This window comes from Diabrotica undecimpunctata, chromosome 3 (genome assembly GCF_040954645.1).
Source record: "Diabrotica undecimpunctata isolate CICGRU chromosome 3, icDiaUnde3, whole genome shotgun sequence".
Taxonomy (NCBI): domain Eukaryota; kingdom Metazoa; phylum Arthropoda; class Insecta; order Coleoptera; family Chrysomelidae; genus Diabrotica; species Diabrotica undecimpunctata.
The window spans coordinates 88,947,766-88,972,517 of NC_092805.1; the positions used below are offsets into that span (position 1 = coordinate 88,947,766).

The 24,752-nt window shown below is 33.4% G+C and overlaps 1 protein-coding gene across 8 annotated transcripts in view; it reads left to right on the forward strand.

Annotated features, from left to right (window-relative positions):
• The window catches only part of LOC140437027 (uncharacterized), a 559,923-nt gene that overhangs the window by 426,472 nt on the left and 108,699 nt on the right, over nt 1-24,752 (forward strand). The gene's annotated exons all lie outside the window — the stretch shown is intronic.

Consider the following 24,752-nt stretch of genomic DNA (forward strand, 5'->3'; position numbering starts at 1 on the left):
AAATTAAACAAATTTTGTTTTTGTTACTTAGTGAAAAATTCTTCTAATAATTTAATTTGATCTGACTCATCTATATTGACAATTCAGACATACATTATACATTTTAAAGTAGACGACTTTAAAATGATATTGCCAATATTGTTGAGTTGCGTTCCTGGGACGACTTTACTTATAAGATAGTTCATTCGATTTCATGAAATCAACTTTAACTTGAGAATATCCGTCAGAAAAGATCATAACATGTAATCGTCTTTAAAAAGACAAATACATGCCATGATGACAGTAAAATTCTCCTGTTAGTGATTCCATCGTAAATTATGAGGGAAAAACCAGGAAAAAAAAACCTCATAATACTATCCCAACATGGTAAGTATTTGATCATGCATTTAGTTTACCTTCAATAAATACCAAATTCCGATTTTATATGTTTGTTATTTAAAAAATATAAATGATGTATTCTCCATATGTTACTGACTTATCAATATTGGTATTTTCTTTTTAATAACTTCCTCTTTCAATATGGGTAACCAGATCCTACTACATTCTGCCGAGGAATTCGCGACACAATTGGTCTCATTTAGCATAATTAGAGCTGCTTCTTTGATTTTTCTCTTTTTACCATCCGTTTCTTTTAGGACTCTATTTGAATCATTCCATTGAACCCTATGTTCATTATCCCATGCATGTTTACATATTTGAGATCTATCAAATTCTCTATTTTTAATATAGGATTGATGTTCACGTATTCTAACATTTAATGGCCTTGATGTTTCACCTAAATAAAACTGATCGCATTCACCTTGTGAATGCGTGTGATTTTAAATGTTAGAATAAGTGAACATCAATCCTATATTAAAAATAGAGAATTTGATAGATCTCAAATATGTAAACATGCATGGGATAATGAACATAGGGTTCAGTGGAATGATTCAAATATAGTCCTAAAAGAAACGGATGGTAAAAAGAGAAAAATCAAAGAAGCGGCTCTAATTATGCTAAATGAGACCAATTGTGTCGCGAATTCCTCGGCCGAATGTAGTAGGATCTGGTTACCCATATTGAAAGAGGAAGTTGTTAAAAAGAAAATACCAATATTGATAAGTCAGTAACATATGGAGAATACATCATTTATATTTTTTAAATAACAAACATATAAAATCGGAATTTGGTATTTATTGAAGGTAAACTAAATGCATGATCAAATACTTACCATGTCGGGATAGTATTATGAGGTTTTTTTTCCTGGTTTTTCCCTCATAATTTACTATGGAATCACTAACAGGAGAATTTTACTGTCATCATGGCATGTATTTGTCTTTTTAAAGACGAATTACATGTTATGATCTTTTCTGACGGATATTCTCAAGTTAAAGTTGATTTCATGTAATCGAATGAACTATCTTATAAGTAAAGTCGTCCCAGGAACGCAACTCAACAATATTGGCAATATCATTTTAAAGTCGTCTACTTTAAAATGTATAATGTATGTCTGAATTGTCAATATAGATGAGTCAGATCAAATTAAATTATTAGAAGACTTTTTCACTAAGTAACAAAAACAAAATTTGTTTAATTTACTAATGTTTGTATTTTGAGAACGATTTCCGAAGTGGAAATTGAAACGTCAATTAACGTATTTTAACCTTTAATTGTGGCTTATTCCCATTTAAATAGTAATTAATTTAAAATGCCACAAGAAAATAGCTTCAGAACAATATTAAAAAAAAAAAAGACAAAATTCTATAAAACGGCCAGGCCAAGCCAGTATTGATGTAGGAACTGAAGAAATTTCAAAGAAGAAAAGTGAAGAAATTTAAAAATAAAATATAAATCTTCATTTATAATCTGTTCAATTATCAGCTTAGCTCTTAATGTTAATAAACAATGGAAATTAATCTTGGTTAATATTGGTCATATAATGTTCTTTTTGTTAAAGATTGTGTCACACTATTTTGTGCCTACAAGTGAGTAAGAGCCGAAAAGCGTGTGGCATAAACAATATTTTAAAGTTATTATAAAATTTTGTAATATATCTTAAAATTGAAGCCTCAAAGAATCGATTGCGACCTGATAAAATACCTCTACAGTCGGTTCACAATTTGTTGATAGCTCACTACAAGTTTAACCCTAATTAGAAAACTAAAATACAGAGAGGATAGGTAATACGATATAATAGTAAAAACCAACCTAAAACTGACGGTTTAAGACGTTTTCGACTTACCCACCTTATATCTGAAGGAATACAATACCTTATAATCCGGGGGTATTTTGAATGGTTAGAGATGAACGACCAGTGTCGTAGAGTATATGATTGAAATATTTATTTGAACTAAATAAATATATTTTTTAAATTTTACTATGTAAATTGTATTTTTTAATAAAACTTATTTATTTTATTCAAAAATAAAAAGTTTCTTGTCATTTGTAAAAGATACATTTATTTAATTAAGGAAAAAGGCGCCAAATGTCGCCTGGCAAAATTTCCAATGTGTTTTAAATGTATCCATTATTTTCGAATCCGGAGAAAACTAATAAATATTTTTGAAAAATTTAAACGCAGAATGAAAGATTACATTATTACTCAGGGCAGAAAGTCCCTGAAAACTTCTACAATGTTTATTTTAATATGTTATGTAACAGGCGTGAAAATGAAAAAGAAAATATAGTATAATTTTTAATTGAAAATATTGCATGCAAAAGAAACTTTTTATTTATTCTAAAAAATATTTCATTCTGCCTTTAAATTTTTCAAAAATGCTGTTTAGTTTTCTCAGGATTTGAAAAAAAATGGATACATTTAAAACACATTGAACATTTTGACAAGCGACATTTTGCGCCTTTCCCCTTTAATACCTTACGATTACAACTATTATTACTTACCTTATATAATGACGATTAGAAAACTATTCAAATTCAAAATAAATAGGATCAACTTCGGAATCCGAGTCATCTTGAGGGTTAATAATTAGCGGTTGTGTCTCTACGGTCGCATCAATTATGTTATCAAGATCCCACATTTTTTGTTCTTCTTCTATTACATGCCTTACTGCATCTTTCCAGTTTTGTTCTGTAATATGTTGTAAAGACTCGTATAACAATTCACGTACAGCTTGTATTTTATATAACGTATTTTTTCTAGCCACATAACTTTTCATTTGTGCCCAAATGAGTTCAATTGGATTTATTTCGAAGTGGTAGGGTGGAAGTCTAAGGACTGTAATGTTTCACCTTTCCGCCATTTTGTGAACTACGTATTCCTTGAACTTAGATTTGTGTTGCCGGGCAATTTTTAGAAGTTCTGCTTTTACCATTCAATCTTCGTACGGCAGATACTTATTCCGCAGCCAGTCAAGAATATCCTGTTTCTTCCACGCAGTCGTTGGAAGTCTTTCTACTAGTCGTGAATGATAAGGCATTATCTAATACTATACTTGAATTTGGTGGTATGTGTTCAATCATCTGCTCAAAATACTCTTCGAAAACATCAGCTGTCATAGTCATCTCCTCGTGATAGTCTTTTGTGCTTTTGGACTGAAATTCCAACAAACCATGCTTAACAAATCCTTTTTCACTGCCAATGTGAGAAATTATTAATCTACTGCCTTTTTTACCAGAAGGTGGGGAGATACCAGTAGACCAACCTTCCATAAAATAAAGGCTTGCCTGGAGCTTAATATATTTTTATCTGACCATTTTTTTTAGAGTATGACCTGAGTTTACCCACGTTTCATCCTGGTAGAAGATGGGCCTTCCTTCAGCCCGGAATTTTCGTATGGATCTTAGATAATTTCTTCTCCAACATATTATCTCCTCCTGGTCAATCAAAAGTGATTTTCGGTCTGATTTCTCCCACCGGAAATTTAATTCTTTTAAAACTTGCCACAATTTAGTTCGTCCGATATGAGGCAAATCCGGGTCGTCTCTAACTTCTTGTAAAATATTGTTTAGGTTTGGTATTTCTTTTTTGAAAAAAAAATCCATGAATTTTCCTTCGAATACCATTTTTGGCAAATTCATCAATTTCAATAGGCTTTTTCCCTCTCTTTATGTGTTCGTTTGTGTTTGGGTTAGCTATACCGTGTTTTTTTCTTTCTGATAGGAACCTATATATAGTTGACTCTCCTAAGCCAGTCATGTTGGCACAACTTTCGACTATGTTGCGAACAGTGTTTGTGGGATTCTGAGAAACCAGTGTATCGTGAACATTCAGGACAATAGTCTTCTCTCTTGGTGAATAGACAGACTTACTGACTGTACGCAACAGTACCGGTGTAAAACTTGATGATGTTGATGATGAAGCCATCACAAACAATCCAACAAAACGAGCACGAGCGAAAGGTACGTATATGTTCGTAGGTATATGGAATAAAAAATCACTCACGCACTGCATATAATTCGCAAAAGAAATATTCGAGACGCTAATTACTGCCGTAGACGCGGACACACCGACGAGCCGTAAATTACATGCGATCAAAAACGTACTAAACAAAAAAATTGTTTTCGTTCGTAATAACTTCACCCTTTTAAGTTAAGTTTCGAATATAAACTGAACAAACGAGGCACGTGGCCGAAGCATACCCATTATATTATTAAAAATCTGGGGAATTCCATCCTAATTATCTTGCAACGAATAGTAGATTCGGATATGAACTCCAGGTTTTCTAGTAAAGTGATTAAACGCGAAGATTAGTATTGAAATATCCAAAGAGATAAGGTATTCTTATTTACAAAATTGTTAATGGTTAAATTTTTATTTTTATTAATATAATATAATTACATAACATTAGCCGTGAAAGTTTTAATTGTTTTTTTGCTAAATATATTAGTATTAAAATATTATTAATATTATATATATAACAGTATTAAAAAATATTATATTATTATTTAATGAATAAACACCTCAGGAACGCCTATGGTTTACGACCGTTTTATGAGTTTGAGGCACATTTCGTGCTCTCAACAATTGATGAACGGAGAAGATGGATCTAGCTGTGATCTAAGAATTGTTAACCATCTTCACTGGAATCAAACATCGTCTATCCGTACAGAGGGAAGAGATTCCGATATCAAAATCACCCCTGTAGTGAAGCCCTCCAGGAGTTAAAAAATATTATAACAGAAGTAAGCATATCTCTATATGGTCTTTCAATAAACGTTAAGAAAACAAAATGCATGATAATCTCTCAGAAATAACAGCAATTTGGACGAACCTTAGTACGAACGTAAATGAAAATTGGGACCATTCCCTAGAAATCAAATGCAGCATATTAAAAGCAAGATCTGTATTTCAAAAAATGGCTAAGCTATTAAGTGTCAGTATTTATCAATACACATAAAAATCAGGTTACTTCGATGTTATATCTTTCCTATGCTGTTGTAGGGAATTGAGTTATGGACTCTCACAGACGCTACGTGCAAGAATGTTGAGGCTTTAGAAATGTGGCTTTATCGTTGAATCGAAGATATCTTATACCCACCACGTTACTAATCAGGACGTTTTAATAAGAATACAAAAAGAAAAAGAGCTGTTAACCACAATATAAACAGCCAAAATCGAATACATTGGTCACATCATGAGGAACAGCGAAAATATTGATTGTGGATTGCCAAAAAACTAATTTTACAAAGAAAAGCAGAAGGAAAGCGAAGACCAGGAAGGCGAAGGATTTCGTGGCTTAAAAATCTACGTACGTGGTTCAACGCAACAGCACAAATCTTTTCAGAACAGCAATGTGCAAATTACAGATTGCCATGATGGTCGCCAACATCCGAAACGGATAGGCACTACAAGAAGAAGAAGCTGATATTTAGCACACTTCAATAACTCATCTTCTTTTTTAAGTTCCATCTTCTATCGAAGGTTGGAAATCATCATGGCTATGCGGATTCTGTTGACTGCCGCTCTAAAAAGTTCTGCACTACTGCATTCAAACCATTCCCTTACGTTCTTAAGCCAGGATATTCTTCGTGTTCCCACATTTCGCTTTCCTCGGATTTTGCCTTGCATAATAAGTTGTAATAATGCGTATTTTTGCCCTCTCATCACATGTCCTAAGTACTCAAGTTTTCATCTTTTGATAGTTAATATTATTTCCGCCTCATTTCCTATCCTAGTTACTTCCACGTTTGACATTCTTTGAATCCATGATATTCGTAGGATTCTTCTGTAACACCAAAATTCAAAGGCGGCCAGCGGCAGATGGACTTGTTTTAGTGTCCACGCTTCCAAGCCATAAAGAAGAGTAGAGAACACGTAACATCGAAGCATTCTCAGGCGTAGTTCTAACCTTATATCCCGACAACAAAGAAACTTTTTAAGTTTAATGAATGATGCACGTGCTACTTCAATGCGTGTCCTAATTTCTTTGGTTTGGTCTACATCTGATGTTATCCATGTTTCTAAGTATTTATAGTTATTAACACTCTCAATTGCAGTATCTTCAATAGTCAGTTGAATATTTGTATGTGCAGATTTAGTCATGATCATGCATTTAATTTTCTTTAAATTTATCTTCAGTCCGTACTCATGACAGCGTTCATTAAGGCGTTGCATTACGTTCTGTAAATCATTGTTGTTATCCGTTATTATTACTGTATCGTCTGCAAAACGTAAGTTATTCAAAACTTCTCCATTGATAGATATACCTTCTATTGAGTCTGAGAGCGCTTTTTGAAATACCGCTTCACTATAGACATTGAAAAGTACTGGGGACAGCACGCAACCCTGGCGGACTCCTCTCTGTATTTTGATATTTTGGGTGTACTGGTTGTCAACTCTTACCTTGGCAGTTTGATTCCAATATAAATTAGATATAATTTTCATGTCACGACTGTCAATATTCATGCTTTTTAATATATCTATAAGCTTTTTATGTTGAACCTTATCAAATACCTTTTCAAAGTCTACAAAACATGTAGACTTGTACAGAACAAGTACATGTCCTGATTCATGTTCATGCATCTCTGAGCCAGCATATTCAAGCCGAACAAAGCATCTCTTGTACTCATACCAGTTCTAAAGCCAAATTGTGTGTCACTAATTTCATATTCAAGAGTTTAACAATTCTGCTGTGAATTATTTTCAAAAATGTTTTAAGTTTCAATAAAGTAATAGTTTTTTTTTTAATTAATAGTTTTAAATGTTTTCAATAACTCATGAATTTTCATAATTTCAAGTAGTTATATTACATACTATTATTCAAAAAAACGTTTTTTGTCATTAGCTATCCCTCCTCATATACCTTTTAGAATACTAGAAGATTTTTACGTGAAGTCGATGATTTTTTCACATATAGACTGGGATAATAGTTTCCCATTTGATGGTAGAGTTTTCCATTTGATGGTATAGTTTCTCGTTAATGGTTTAAATCTAGTAATTTGATTGGCATATGAAATGAGGGTACTAGTGGGCTTATTAGTATTTCGTATGCTTTAAAATATTTGGACAGTATTTTGTTGGTTGTTTCGCAGAATTTCTTACCATTTTTATAAGATATACTTTATTTCAATACTTTTATTCTTAAATTAGTCAGTTTATTATTTAGTTCTGCAGTTGTGCATATTAGTCAGAACAAATTAATATAATTGTATGCATATAAACAGGTACACCTAAGGAATAACCAGAGCGATTTATTACTCTCCCATTCACTCCCCCCCCCCCAATCCTTCTGACACTGTCAAATCAAAATAAAATATTGACGGTTTGAAAAGTGTAAACTAAGTAAAGCGCTAATTAATTGTATTTAAGATATACATAAATGTGCCAAATTTTAGTTGCGCCATAAAGTACCGTGGGAGACTAAGGATATACAAACTTGTTAGTTTTTTATTAACTTTTTTAAAATAGTTAATTGTAATATTGCAATGCCTTATTTTATCTAGTGCTTAAGCCATTACCTCGTTTTTAATTTTGTACACCATTATTGCTGTTACTGTATATGTTGATTCTACCGGTTCTTTGTCAAATTATTTGTTTAATAAGCTATCATTTTATATAAAAAAATTCCGAGGAAATATAATTTTTATAATTGGGAATTTTCTTTTATTGCAGGTAGACCCTCGTTCTCTTGTTAATAAAATACTGTTCAGTATCATTGACATTCTTTGAAATCGTCTTTAATGACTAGACTAATGATTTCATAATGATTTGCCGTTATTGAAAATTAGGATCCAAATACTGACAAGTACAAATTATTACTTTCTTAGAAGTCTATTCTTACATGAATCATGTGGTTTTTGCTTATATGAATTTGTTTTTGTTTTCTCATGCAAACAAAAAATCTCCAACCGTATCATTATGTTGTGATTAATGATTCAGTAGTAGTATTAAAAAGAAGTCAAATAAAATATCTATCTAATAGTATGTCATATATTTGTATGACATACTTGACTTGAATAAATCGGTTTGGGTTTTTCATCTCAGCTTTTTGTAGATTTTGTTCGTTTAGTCCGTTTTTATTCATTGTCTGTATATCAATTAGTTCAATTTGTAGCGGTCGTTTCTTCTGTTACTGATAGTGACTTTAGCAGTTTTCTAGTGCATATCCTTCATAAGCATTCATTGGGACTATGAGAATGTTCTGCTCAGTTCGTAAGTTTCGTTATATTTTTCCCTTCTTGAAGTACTATCCCCCTTTATAAGAGGTCAAAGAGCGGAGGTTATTGAATTAAAAGACCCCAAACACATTGAAAAGGATGCAAGGATTGACTGTCTAAAGAAGTTATATACAGAGGAACAACAAATGACGTTGGAACCCCAAACACCAGAAATTACCTAAACGAAGAAGTTCACATAAGCAATCATGAAATTCAACAATCACTTGAAAAGCTTAAGAACAAAGAAGATGTAGATAAAGACGAGATACGAACTGAATTGTTGAAATATGGTGGAGCGGCAATGACGGATCAACTGACAACATTAATTAACAAGATTATAAGACACAATAAAATACCAGAAGAATGGAGGACAAGTGAGCTAATCCTATTATACAAAAATGATGTTAAGAAACTACCAGAAAACTACAGAGGTATGAAACTTGCAACTAAAATTTTGCAAGAACGAATAAATCAGCTTATAAATTTAGCAGATGAGCAACAAGGTTTCCATACGGGAAGGTCGTGTACAGATGCAATATTCGTCATAAAACAGATTACAGAGAAAACATTACAATACAATAGACAGACAATAGAATGTTTATTCGAGTTGAAGAAGGCATTTGACAGAGTACGAGTTAGATGTAAATATCTCTTGTATAATAAATAAATCCCGCTGGATATTATAAATCAAAACAATCATATGGAAGTCAGAATAGATGTACAACGTACGAAACCTATAGATACAGGCAGTGGCTTGAGACAGGGGGATTCACTAAGGGGGCTATTCAATCTAATCGTTGATGCAGTCATAAAGGGCGTTAATAAAGGAAGAGGATACAAAATGGGGAACAATGACATTCAAATTCTCTGTAAAACATATATTGCACTATTCATAGCCCAAAATGAAGATCGATGACAATAGAAGACAAAAGTTTAAGTTCTTGCTAGATGCAGAGGGAAACATGCAAGTTCAAACTTCATTCTGATTAAGGTTGTTTACTGCATGATAGTATTTCTTTCTTGGTACTTTGTGAACATATATCTTTTTTGTCGAAAGACATGTGTTCTAGATTTCCTCTTTCGTCTTTGAACAACTAAGCAGTAAAGTACCGTATCATGGTGTCTTAGTTATAAATCTGCCATTTCTGTAAGCTTCTTATAGACTACAAACCCATGGGACATTTAAAGAGGTTTTTGACCCAGCAAAAATCACTTATCACACAAGGGGTCGGGGGCATTTTGGCCAAACATATTTCTACGGCATTTATAACTTATGTAGTTAATACAAAAATAATGACCTGCGACCTAATGCAGTACAAAAATGTTGGTACCAGTAGCAGGGACAATCCTTGAATACTGTGCTGTATCTCGTAAACTATCAACCCTACAGAAAAGTTCATTGCACATTTTTGTGCAATTTTTGGTACAATTGTTTGTAGCAAATTAAATTGTCTACACCTTTATTCCTATTACTTTTTAGTGTAAAATGGAAAATAAATACGTTATTAACAAAATAACTAAAAATTTTTGAAAAAATTTTCTTTTGGGCCTTATAATTTTTTTAATCATTTTACGATAAAAGGACATCAGAGCAATATTATAGAGGGTTTTACAAAGAATAATTTTCACTACAAATAATTTCCTTAATTTCTCTGGGTTTTACATAGCTCCGAAGTTGAACGGGTTCGTGATTACTCGTAAAAATACGACAAAAACGAACCATTAGACTTAGTTTTCTATTATATATTTTTTTATTCCTTTTTTCATTTTAAATCTATTTATCATTTTCTTGTCATTATTAATTTATTATCGACTCTTTCAGTCACCACCAAACTTATTATTATTAATTATCTTCAGATAAATTTCTTGGTAATGAAAAGAACAAAACTAACTTAATAGACCTTTTCAAAACTGCTCTTTAATTTAGGGACTTTTCAACCTGAAAAAGATTAATTTTCATATGAGTTTTCCAGCTTCGGAAGTGTTAATTTCGGCTTTTTTGAAATTTTAAATTGTTTATAACTTCAAAACTATCAACTTTAGAGAAAAATGACACGAGACTTTTTTGTTTAAAATGGCCCAAGAAACCTAAAAAATGTTTCTCGAAGCAAAAACCAGTAATTTTTGAAATTTGTAAAAAAAAATTGTTTTAACAATTTCGACCCAAGAATTTTTACGGTACCCTTCTGATTTGTTTAAAGGGGACATTTTTGAATAGGAATCAGTAAAGAAACCGAATCAGAAACATTTTTCCTACGAAAGCGGCCTCACAACCTATAATACTTTTAAAGCCATTTAGAATTTTTTTTTGTACGGCATTTCGTATTCGTTGATAATTGATGTCAATACAACACAATACATAAATTGTATATAGAAATTTTTGATCGTAATATTCCACTTATCAGAGAAAAATTATTTTAATATTTAATAATATTTAATAAGCACATGTACCGTGAAAAATGTACACAATGTTCAAAAGGCTCAAATCACCTAAGCCGAATGTACGGCACTGCAAAGAAAGTAATCTATAAATATTATAGTTATTATAAATAACGATCCGAACTATATCTATGAATGCCGTTGTTTAAATTCAAATATGGTTGTATAAATTAATCAATACATTTGTCCTCCCTGTATTCCTACGATCCCTATAAGTACCGCCATCGGGCTCGTGGAATGCGTCCCTTTGAAAGAGAAGAGCACGAGTCGTTGAAAAGAAAAGACGCAACCCGGCACGGGAACCCATGCACGCATATTAAATTGATTTCGTTCGTTGTTTTGTAGTGCAAACCCTGGTAATTCGACCCAGCGGTAAGTTTTTACCTAGTTTTACCTAAACCTATAAATTGTTTTTGATTGTTTATTGCAACCATTTAAATTTTAATAATTATTTGCACCAATGAGGAAAAGTCCATTTTCTCGCCAGAGTTACCGAAGGAATAGTTCTGTTAATTAAGTACTATTAATTTGTAATAGTACATTTGTTTGTTAATACCCCACATTGGCCTATCTAGCCGGATTTGAACTCATTTGTTGAAAAAATATTTTGTTTTATTTAAATTTTAATGGTTGGTTTCGTCGAATGTCGTATTTTTTATCGTTTTGAGGGTTCTTATCTTAAGTTTGCGTCTCTTGTCGTGGCTCGAGAATAATTTATGACCTTTTTGTAAAGTCGACCATATGGGACTTTTTAGAAGGGAATTATCGTCGTTTTAATAAAGTATCGAATTACAAATCGGTAATTTCGGGGTTTTAGACCACATTTTGTACATTTTCGTTTGTATAATATTATTGGAACTTGTTAGAAATTTAAAATGGAAAAACTTGAAGAAAAGAATAGGAAGCTCAAATTTTTAAGAAAAACTGCTTTAAATGATATTCAGTTAATTTTCGATTTAGGTTTTAAGGCCCTTTCAGACGTTTCTATTCGCCCTTTATTTAAAATTAGACTGGAAGAATTAGATTCGATTCGCGAAGAGTTCTTAAAACATCACACTAATATTATTAGTAATATTCTTTCTGTACCAGACGCGGATACGAGGGTTGAAGAAAATGTTCGGGAATTATTTTTGGAACAATTTTATAAAATAAAACTATTTAGTGCGGAATTATTTGAGCCACAATTTGAAACTCCAGAACCATTTAGATCGGTAGTAGTTCCACAATCAAATATTCGCTTGCCTAAAATAGAGCTGCCTAAATTTAAGGGTGATTTTAAGGAGTTTAGTTCGTTTTTAGACTTATATAATTCGGTTGTACATAATAACGCAGGCCTAGCAGACGTAGAAAAGTTTAAGTATTTGAAAGGATGTTTAGAAGGGACTCCACTTAGTTTGATTCGTAATTTGTCAATAAATAGCGATAATTATCAAATTGCTTACGATCTAATTGTTAAACGCTACACAAATGTTCGTCGTTGTGCGACCGCGCATTGGGATGCGATCTTGGGCGTACAGAAAATATCGGTAGTTAATTCGAAAAATCTGGCTAAATTAGTAGACACGTTTTTAGAAAATTTAGCCGCATTGAAAACATTACGTCTTCCGACAGAACATTGGGATTTTGTTATGTTTAATTTACTTTTGTCGAAATTAGACGCGGATTCAGTAAAGTTATTTGAGTTAGAAAATAAATCGAATAAAATCCCGTCATTTCAAAAATTGGTAGAGTTTATTGAAACTCAGTACATTGCTTACGATAATTTGAATAGTAGCTTAAGTGAATCTAAGAAATCGTCGAGGGCTCCAACTTATACGGAGCCAAAGTGTAATTATAAACATTCCAATGAGTCAAGGCATAATAGTAGTTCATCCTTTGTTACAAATTCGTCGTCAATATGTTGTGCTTTATGTAAACAAAGTCATTTTCTTAACCATTGCTCGTTGTTTTTGAAAAAATCTCCAAAAGAAAGATACCAATTTTGTAAAGAATCTTCCTCGTGTTTTAGGTGTCTTAATCAGGCTAATCATTCTGTCAAGTCGTGTCCAAAGGCCTTTAAATGTAGTAAATGTAATAGTCACCTTCATAATAGTTTGTTGCACTTTGATAGAAATCGTTCCAATAGTCAGTCGTCCATAGAAAATACTAATAATCCAGGGGCATCGGGAGTCGAACAAAATTCGCCTGAAATATCACATTGTGCTGCTAGTTTTATAGGGAAGAAAAACGAGACAAAAAAGGAAATTTTGCTCGGTACCGTTTTAGTTCACGCGATTGATAGTAAGGGGTGTAAACAGCCCTTGAGATGTCTGCTAGATTCAGGTTCAATGAGTTCGTTCATTAGTCGTAAAGCTGCCAGTAGATTAGGTTGGCCTAAAACTCCTTGTTCATTTGAAGTTAACGGACTCAATTCGATGCAAACGAAACTGAATCAAGGTCAAATAAGTTTTTCTATCCAACCTCGTCATCAGGAGTCACCGGTGTTTCACTTGGAGGCTATTATTACAGATCGGGTTTGCTCGGATTTGCCGAGCACCAAAATTGACATATCGACGTGGAATTATATTAAAAATTTGAAGTTAGCCGATCCCGAATTTAACTGTAGTCAATCTATAGATTTGTTAATTGGTTGTAGCATATTTTCGAAGGTGTTGTTAGAAGGTAAAATTGAAGGTAAAGCGGGACAACCAAATGCCCTAAATACCGTTTTTGGTTATATTTTGTTAGGACCTACTAGCACACCTAACCTTTCGTCGACTTCGCTTGTTTGTCTTTCAAATATTGAAGACCCACTAAATTCTTCGTTAACGAAATTTTGGGAACTGGAAAACGTACCGGAAAAGCCAGTTTCAGAACCAGAAGACGTTCTGTGTGAGAACATTTATCTGGAAACGCATAATCGGGACGTCTCGGGTAAATATGTTGTATCTTTGCCTTTTCGTGAATCGCCGCCTTGTTTGCAAGATAGCTATGATATTGCTTTAAATAGATTGCTATCATTAGAACGACGCTTATCTCGTCAACCAAGTTTGAAAAAAGAATATTCTTTTCATATGCAGGAGTATCTTGATTTAGGTCATATGCAGTTAGTCTCTAATGCCGAAAAGAAAAGGGGAAAGTATTATATTCCACATCATTGCGTTGTGAAACCAGATAGTGTTTCAAGTAAAATTCGAGTTGTATATAATGCGTCTCAGAAAAGTCCCAGTCGCGGTAAATCTTTAAACGACTATTTACTGGTCGGTCCTAAGCTGCAACAGAACATAGTCTCGCTGTTGTTGAATTTTAGACTTAATCGTTTTGCGCTGTGTGCGGACATTCGTCAGATGTATCGTAATATTTTAGTCGCTCCTGAACACACGGATTATCAACGCGTGTTATGGAGATTTTCTAGCGCTGAGGAAATTCAGGAATATCGTTTATTAACTGTTACTTTGGGAATAGTATCTTCGCCGTATCTCGCTTTAAGAACTCTCCAACAATTAGCATTAGACGAAGGCTCTCGTTTTCCTAACGCCGTCTCGCTTATTCGTCACGCTTCGTATATTGATGATTTTGTTTTTGGTGCTTCGACTCTCGAAGAAGCACAAACTTTAGTTGACGAATTAGTCGCTTTGTTAAAGTTAGGAGGTTTTGAATTACGGAAATGGTGTTCGAATGAATCCAAATTGTTGTCGCAATTTCCTGAATCCCATATTAATCCTCACTCCATTAATTTTGATCCAGAAGCAAATGGTCCTTCATTAAAAATCCTTGGTTTGAAGTGGATTGCACAGTCCGACGTCTTTCAATTTTCAGTCAAATTGCAAGACGTCCCTTGTACTAAAAGATCGTTTTTGTCCGAATTAGCTCGAATTTATGATCCTTGTGGTTACTTAACACCTAGTACCTTTTTTATTAAACATTTAATCCAACAACTTTGGGCAACCGGTCTTAAATGGGATGATCGTCCTCCTTCGGAAATAATTCGGGTATGGGAACAATATAAGAGCGAACTATCTCTTATTTCACAGTTCAAAATTCCTCGTTTTTTGAATATTTCCTCATGTCCCATCTTAGAGCTTCATGGATTTGCCGATGCTAGTGAAAAGGGATATGCTTGTGTCGTTTATATTCGTAGTATTGATACTCGTAACCTAGTTCAAGTTAATTTACTGTGTGCCAAATCGAAAGTAGCTCCTATAAAACAGATTACTATACCTCGATTAGAATTGTTAGCTGCTGTTCATTTGGTAAAACTTATGTCGTTTGTGTTAGAATCGTGGAAGCATATAATATTTCAAAATGTGTATGCTTGGTTAGATTCTCAAATCGTATTGCACTGGATTAAAAGCTCCCACTCGAGATTCAAAACTTTCGTCGCAAATCGCATTTCGTATATCCAGTCCCATAGTCAAAATTATTCTTGGCATTATATCGAATCTCGAAATAATGCAGCCGATGCGCCGTCGCGAGGCATGCTACCGGCCGCTTTTCTATCAAAATTAGACTGGTTAACAGGTCCTTCGTTTTTGTATAATATTCCATTAATTTTTCCAGAGGTTCCCCCCTCATTGCAGGAAAAATCCTCTTTGGAAGAGATAAAGAAAGCTTTAGTGTTTGTTTCCACTCGTGAGGAACATTTTCTGTCTTGTTTGCTGAAAAATAAATCGTCTTTTACCTCGATCCAAAGAATTTTGGCTTTTATGTTGCGATTCGCGCACAACTCTCGTTATAAAAGGTCGAAACGGTCAGGACCCTTGACTTTCGTAGAATTAGAAGACTCGTTGATTATTCTTGTCAGATTTACACAAGAAAAGTATTTTGAAGAACATCTTCAATCAAATTCTTTTCCAAAACCATTTCGTAAGTTGGGAGTATTTTTAGATGATAGTACTCAGTGTTTAAGAGTAGGTGGTCGTCTATCTCAGTCTTCGTTATCGTATGAAGCAAAACACCCGTTTTTGTTACCAAAAAAATCTCGCCTTACTACTCTTCTAGTTCGTCATTATCATGAGAAGTATTTACATGCTGGATTTAAGAGTACTCAGTTTTTGGTTAGTCAAAGGTTTTGGATAATGTCTTCTAAACAAGCCGTTAATTCGATATTGTCCAAATGTATTAGATGTTGGAAACAATCTCCTACAAACTTACAACCCCCTATGGGTAATTTGCCTAAATTTCGTCTCGGTGCCATTAAACCCTTTTCGATTTGTGGGTTAGATTATGGTGGACCGTTTTCGATAACCATGTCTCGTTACAGGGGAGTTAGAACTCAAAAGGCCTATTTGTGTCTATTTGTATGTTGCGGTACTAAGGCTTTAAATCTTGAATTAGCTAGTGATTTGACCGCGGAAGCTTTTTTGGCCGCTTTACAACGTTTTTATTAATTTTGTTTTGTTCGACTTTTGTCAATATAACCGCGACGAAACCACCATTTTAATTTTAATTTTTTTATTGTAGTTTAAGTTTTGAATATTTGTGTAAGATTTGTATAGGAATTGTTTGTATTAATTATCGTTTTAGTTGTTTAAGTAATGATAGTATTTGGAATTTGTTTTGTTTTTTAAAGACCTTATGGCCTTTAAAGGGGGGAGAATGTTTAAATTCAAATATGGTTGTATAAATTAATCAATACATTTGTCCTCCCTGTATTCCTACGATCCCTATAAGTACCGCCATCGGGCTCGTGGAATGCGTCCCTTTGAAAGAGAAGAGCACGAGTCGTTGAAAAGAAAAGACGCAACCCGGCACGGGAACCCATGCACGCATATTAAATTGATTTCGTTCGTTGTTTTGTAGTGCAAACCCTGGTAATTCGACCCAGCGGTAAGTTTTTACCTAGTTTTACCTAAACCTATAAATTGTTTTTGATTGTTTATTGCAACCATTTAAATTTTAATAATTATTTGCACCAATGAGGAAAAGTCCATTTTCTCGCCAGAGTTACCGAAGGAATAGTTCTGTTAATTAAGTACTATTAATTTGTAATAGTACATTTGTTTGTTAATATCCCACAGCCGTACTGTATCAAATTGCCGAAAATGGGGTCAAAATTTTCCGAAAATCAAAGATTATCCCTGCTACTGTATCAATATTTTTGGACGGCATTAGGTCGCAGGTCGTTATTTTGTATTACCTACCTAATTATAAATGCTGTACAAAATATGCTTGACCAAAATGCCCCCTTTTCGTTAGTAGTAAGTTTACCTTACCTGTGTAGTCAGCTGTACCAATAAAAATTGACGGCATAGTTTCTAAAGTTTTTAGTACATATTGTAGTATGGATTTATATGTGATTCATGCTGGGTCAAATGGCCCCTTAAAAATGTCCCATGCGCTTGTAGTCTATTATGTAGGTTGATCAGGTCGAATTAATTTGATGTTCGTTTATTGATGTTAGTGTTGTTAGTCTCTGATTTATCGATGTATTCAGATATTTTGTGTTGGAAGGTTCTCCTTTATTACATATTTCTTCAGTTTTCTTATTTCTAACGTACAAGTTTTATGGTATTGCGGTATCTCTCTATGTAACAATGATATAGTATATCTGGTTTTTTACTATTTTCTCTGCCTTATTATCTGGCGAGCACTACGTTTTTAACCATCCCGTTAGTAATTTAATGTATAAGAATCCCAGGTATTGTTTTTAATTCCATATGTTAGCCTCAAAGCTACTAGTTCTGTTACAACCATACCTTTGCAGCTTCTATTTAAAGTTAGAAGAATTTATTGGCGTAAAAACCTGAGAAATTGGTTCACCGCGTCTAAAACCGGACGGTTCTGAATAGCTTCCGGCAAAGTAAAGGGACGTGTACGAACTCATCACTATATAGCCCCTCATAAAATTATTAGACCCTCGGAGATATAGTAAACTGATCACTGGCATCCTTTGGAGATTGGTAAACTCATCACCGCAGATAGGTAAATTCATCACCGGGATTTTTGCCTGGTTTCTAATGCGAAAGATTGCCTCTTACCTGTTATACTTCTCGTTTATGTGATAATTTAATAAATTATTTTAAGTAAGTTGCTTTAAAATTTAACTGAGATATTAATATGTCTCACGGTGTGGCCTATTAGACGTATCTGCCAATCTAAATGGTTTTGAGATCTAAAAATTTAGTTGCCTAGGATTTCGATAGTGAACTTTAAAATGAAAATATTTGTCAATATGTGCTATTTTTGTTTATATTGGAAGTAGTCCCAACTTCGTTATTTGATTTTCATTGCATTTTTATATTTTTCATTGAATTCTCGAGATAATTTGTTAGCATACATTCGGTCTAAGTCTTACCGTTTTGGCGTTATTGGACTATTTTGAAAATAATACACGATTTTGGACAGTAAGTAAATTAAAATATCTGAAAAATAGGAAAAGCTAAAAACTTGAGTGTGCTATTAGTGCATTGGAGTCGAAGGAAACCTAATTTTTTACACGTGCAAAGCTTTACATTTTATGGCATCATTGGCGGAAATTTTTAAATTTGAAGTAATCAGCAATGCATTTATTATGACAGAATGTATCAAAATGCTTAAGTACAGCTTCCTGTACTTTATCTTTCAATGACTTGTACAAAGATCCCACAATTAGAGTCCTTTTAAAAGCAATATTTTTACATTTTTTGGTTAGTTTTCGCCATTATTTGTAGGAGTCAGATGAGTTGTTCATTTCATTTCATAAACATCATGACAACTAACCTCAATTAGTGTAAGATACAAAATAATTTTTATTCTGTAATTTGTACTGATTTTGTTTATTGTAGCTCCCTGATGATGCAAATTTTAAAAAGTTTAAAAAGAGTACTTCTTTGTCCTATCTTCGGCTGCACACCCAAATATATAGTTGTGTTTGTAGTCTAACTGATCAGCGTTGACTACAAGCGTTTATTGCTTTTTTAGTATATGTATATAAGGAGTCCAATTAAGTTGGTACCATATGAAAAATTTTTTTATTTTTGGTTTTATGAAAAAAAATTTATTCTCTAGTTCTGAATGATCTAGAATTTCAGTCATCAGAATCAGATATTAGTATTCTTCAGTCATTTACGCGGTTTGTTAAACAACATGAATTTTATTAAGACTTGAGAATATCCACAATTCATTTTTTTTTTGACAAAACGCGTATACAACTAAAAAAAATTTTATATCTGATCATTGTATTCTAGGGTTTTAGATCATTCAAAACTTTTTATGTAACATAATTATTTTATATAACAAAATTCATAGAACTAAAAATAAAAAGGTTTCACATATGGTGCTGATTTTATATATATATATATATATATATATATATATATATATATATATATATATATACATATAACAATGTGACTTTAACAATTTAATTAGAAATCTCAAAATATAATATCAGAAAAGGTAATCTACAGCAACAAAGTAATATTATGCCTTGCCTACAAGAAACATCTTATACAGTTAACTTAAGGAACTTAATTACACTGATTTTTTTCTGTTTGATCAGGATGATTCGCGAAAACCAGTGCGAAACAACTAAACAAAAACGGTATAACATTTCTACTCACCAGTTGTATGGCATTTAGCCTTACACCCTTTCGTCGCACAAGTCCACAAAAGGCAATTCGATTTTTTTAGTCTTTCGCAATCAATTGAAATTTGAAATTATTGATAACCATCATTTTTTGTCCGCGTTGGCTCAGGACGTAATAAATTAGCAGTTCACTATCCATGTTGAAGAAACAAGGGCAAATGAAGAGAAATTTTTCTTTTCGCATGATTTTAGGTAGCTATCAATAGAATTTTGTGGAATTCCCAAATAAAAACCAATAAATTGCAGTTGCATTTAAGACATCTGGATTTGGATTATTCTGTGAAATTACCAAAAACTAGCCGTTTACTGGGATTTTATGGTCTATACCTGATCCAGGCTGCAGGTAGGCCAGTGATCAGTTTACCAATCTCTTAGGGTCTATTTTGAAAACCCTACTTTTATGGCGGTGATGAGTTTGTACTATGTACGAGGGTATTTATGGTAATTGGTGATGAGTTTACGTGTACCCTAAAGAATAGCCATGTTGTTCGCCAACATCATTACAGATATCTGAATTTCCTTGGTTTATCGGTCTGGTATTAATGGAAAAAAGCCAAGTCATGTATCATAAGGTGCTTTTACTAGTACTTTTATGCTAGTACTGTATATTTGTTTAATTCGTTACTTTATCATTATTTTACGGTTTTTTTAGTAACATTTTTCCACGGAGGGTAACTCTTGATATCAGTGCTCTTGCTTATCTTATATATATAACCCCGAGAAAATAGAATATAAAATATTTAAATTTTTGGGAGCTAAATGACCAAATGGAATCATTCTTTATACTGAATTTTCGTGAAAGTCTTAATTTACGACTCGACTAGAAAGTGAGTGACGTAGAAATGTGGATGTAGAAATTTTAAGCGAAAATCTATAATAAATGTCTTTTTTAAAATTCGATTTTGTTGTGATTTTTTGAAGATATCACAAAGTAATGAATAAGACAACGACTCATTTAGAATATTTCGCCATTTCATTGAAATATAACTGATAGAAAGTTACCTTTAATACCTCGTCTGATCTTATAAATATAATTAAAGTGCTTATTTTTCATTCTCTTTTTATATTAATCCCGAAAGGTAGGTTTCTTTGAGTAATGCCAAATGAGAACAAAAGCTACATTAAATATAGACTAGACGACTTTTTTAGACAATTTTTCTGGATGAATACGCGGGATTCAAGGTTGACGAAGTTATCCTATAAATACAGAATAAAAGGAATGTCCTCAAGGCCGTAAAGCAGACGCATGGGACGATAATATAAACCCCTTTTGACTGTCAATAAACGTCCTTCGATTACACTTTTGATACATCACTGGACACGGGTCAACCTAATATACACACAAAAACTACAATATTTTGAGAGACAATTTATTGTATTTGGAAAGTATGATATACTCCTTTATTATATACGTTTTTTCTAACTTAAACCCTTTGAAAGTATTACTTTACACTCCAGGTAGAACAATATTATTTTTTCAATCTAGATTTGTCTTGTTGGGAATTGAAAAGCGTCGATCGACATCTAAGTTTATTTTCATTGTTTCCTGCGCCCTGTGGGCACATCTAATAATGCTCACTATTAAATTAAAATGAAATCTTGCATACATCAAAAACTATTCACAATATTTCTAATAATTTATTCTGTATTTTGGATTAGATTAAATTGGTTTTCAAAGAATAGGTAATCGATTATGTTTTAAAAAAAATAGGGCTAAAAGGAACTAAAACGTTAAAGAGGTTTTATTGTTTCATATGGTCAGTGGATCCTCAAATATGAATAAACCGCGGAGTGCTACCATTTAAAGGGGTGCGTTTTTGAGAAAGGGGTGAAATTTTCCCATAGTGCATAGCTATGTTGCATGTGGGTGAATTCTTTGCAGTGTTCGTGCATATACATCTACAGAAAAGTTATTCAAAATTAAATTTCCTATCGAAATGCCTCCTTTTAAAGTTAAAAATAATTTTTGCTCCATAACTTTTTTTCCAAGGCGATATAGGTATAGGCATTGCTTTACAGAAAAAAAACTTTTATCGTTCCTCTTTAAAATGAAGTTTGGTAAAAGTTTTTAGGATTTACAGTATCCCAGATACCATTTTTCCCACACGTTAGCCACACCATTTTTGGCCATTTTCCCTATTTTTTCTCAAACATTGTTCTACAACTTATTTCTACGCAGATTTAGATAGATGCAGTAGAATAAATTACCTTTAAAATGGTCTACAGTAGAAGATTATAGGACTAATTTTAAGCAAGATACAGTTCTTCAAAGTTCTTTACGTTAACGATTTTTGTCAAGATTTAAGGCTATTTTTTAAATTTCTCATAAATATTTTTCTTGTACATTTAAGTATATGCATTACTAAATAAAAAAGTTTCTATACTTTAACATAGTTTATTGGAGAATATTTTAGGGCTAACGGTAACCAAGATAGTATGGTTCGTCAAATTCTGATACTTGCTACGATTTGCATATACCTAAATGTGCAAGGAAGCACACTCCAGTCGCAGTCGTCAGAGCTGAAAATGCCACAGATCCTCTAAAAATCATACGAACAAACGGAACAAGGCTGAAGGAGTAAAAAGGGATCATGTATCATTCAAGTCAGAAATAGCTAGATTATAAAGTAGGGTAGACCGGGGCTAGTTGACTAATTGCCTCTCCTTCCTCTAATGTGTAACAGATGTCGCCTCTAGACTCTAGATACGATACCTCGATACCTGAACTACCCACTCTTGCGCCTCGATGTTAGAATATCGCTGTTATGGTCGATTGTGTTTTGTGTCGGTGAGAACGAGAAATCTAGAGTCATCCTTGGTAAGTAATTATTTTGGTTCTTAAGATTTTCGTATTATTATCTATAAAATCGTTCGTTACAAATTTCACTCAATATTTTTAAGAAATAACATACATTGACTATGATTTGACGTGATTTGTTTGTATCTATGGTAACACATGTCTATCATACGGACCTAGGAATGACAATGTGACGCATGGGGCTTGTCAACTAAGCTGTGCCGGGGTCTGTTGACTTAGTCGATAAACCTTATTATGTACTCAAATTTTAGAACGTGTGAATTAAGTTGGCATTTCACAATGGATTAATAAGTTCATAGTGATATCGAGGCATTTGGAAACTATTAGCAACTGTTATTTTGCATATGTTTTTCCAAATGTAAATAGATCTGAAGCGTTAATCGTCTTTATTTTTGTTACAGCAGAGCTATGAGAACCTACAAGAGGAAAAGTGATAAGGGCAAGACAACACCTTATATCATTCAACGGGCAGTTATAACAGTTTTAAATGATGGCAGAAGTGTTAATAGTGTCGCAAAAGACTTTTCAATACCATAAAAAAAACACTTCAGCGCTATGTGGTTAAAGCCACATCAGATGGTGGAAATTTAAAGCTAGAACGTGTAGGTTATTTCAATGGGCGTAATATTTTTTCTGTGGATCAAGATACACTTCTAGCTAATTACTTAAAAAAAGCTTTGTATATTTATTACGGTTTAACCCCCAAGGAGCTTAGAAAATTTGCCTTCCAGTATGCCAGTGCAAACTGGCATACTGGAAGCATCTAAGAGTTCCAGATAGCTGGACAAACAATAAAATGGCAGGTTCAGATTGGTATACGTCTTATATCAAGAGGAATAGAACATTATCCTTGAGGACACCACAAGCCATCTAGTTTGTCAAGAGCCACTTCATTCAACAAATCAAACGTAGACATGTTTTTCAACAATTTGAAAGCGGTATATAAGCGTCTGAATTTGCAAGCATCGGATATTTGGAACTTTGACGAGACAGGTATCACAAATGTTCAGAACTGTTCAGAAGTTCAGAAGTCGGATAGAATAGTGGCACGACGTGGCTTCAAACAAGCAGGCAAACTCACGTCCGCAGAAAGAGGAACCCTTGTAACCCTCACTGTTGCAGTTTCAGCAAGTGGCAATACTGTTTCTCCGTTCTTCATTTTCCCGAGGGTAAACTACACGGACCTCTTTATTAGAGATGCACCTGTCGGAAGCCTAGGAGATGCAAATCCATCAGGATGGATGAAAGAGCAACATTTTGTGAAATTTGTCAAGCATTTTGTGTTTCACACAAGATGTTTTAAAGAGCGCCCAATACTTTTGCTGCTTGACAACCATGAATACCACCTCTCTATCGAGGCTTTAGATATTTGTAAGGAAAATGGAGTAACAGTTTTATCTTTTCCTCCGCACTGCTCTCATGAATTGCAGCCTATAGATAGGAGTGTTTATGGACCCCTAAAAAAATACTGCAATTCAGCTATGGATAACTGGATGGTGAACAATCCAGGTAAGATATTTTCCATATATGATGTTCCTGGCATTGCCAGTCTGCCTCTAGGTGCTACTCCAACCAATATAATGGCAGTGTTCAGTAAAACAGGGATATGTCCTCTGAATGAGGTTATCTTCACAGAGAGTGACTTCTTACCATCATATGTGACAGACAGGGCCACACCAACAAGTGAAGGAGAAAACGCTTTTGAAAACAACGGAAATATTTTACCAGTGGAGCAAGCTAAAATCATTGAGAACCCACCGAAACATTTCCCAGATGTCAACGACCATTTGTGTGCAAACACAGTCGCATCGACAATAATAGAACCTCTAAGTTCGATATTGCGTTCGATAAGGCCCACTTAAAAGAAAAGCATGCAGTCAAAAGAATGATATCAAGAACACGAAAATTAGAGAAGGTCGAAAATTTCTTTTCCGGGAAGAAAGTCCGATTCCATCTACATCTGCAGCTTATCATGATCCTACATCCTCAGAATCTGAGAGTGAAACTGAATGCTTAGTATGTGAAGAACCCTATCGAAATAGCACTAGAGGTGATGACTGGGTGCAATATACCCATTGCAGCAGATGGGCTCACATCAAATGCACGAACAAAAGTAATATCACTTTTTTCATATGTATCAATTGTAATTCAGATGACAATTTGTGAGTTTCGTTTTTAATTGTTAGATTTTATTAATGTCAACGGTCAAAATAAAAATGAAAAATTAAATCTGCATTTATTTTTGGATTGTGTCTCTATTATTAACCTTACGATATCACTAAGAAAATATTGAGTCAACTAAGCCCAGGCCATTAGTCAACTAAACCCGCACCTGGGGCTAGTTTACTTACT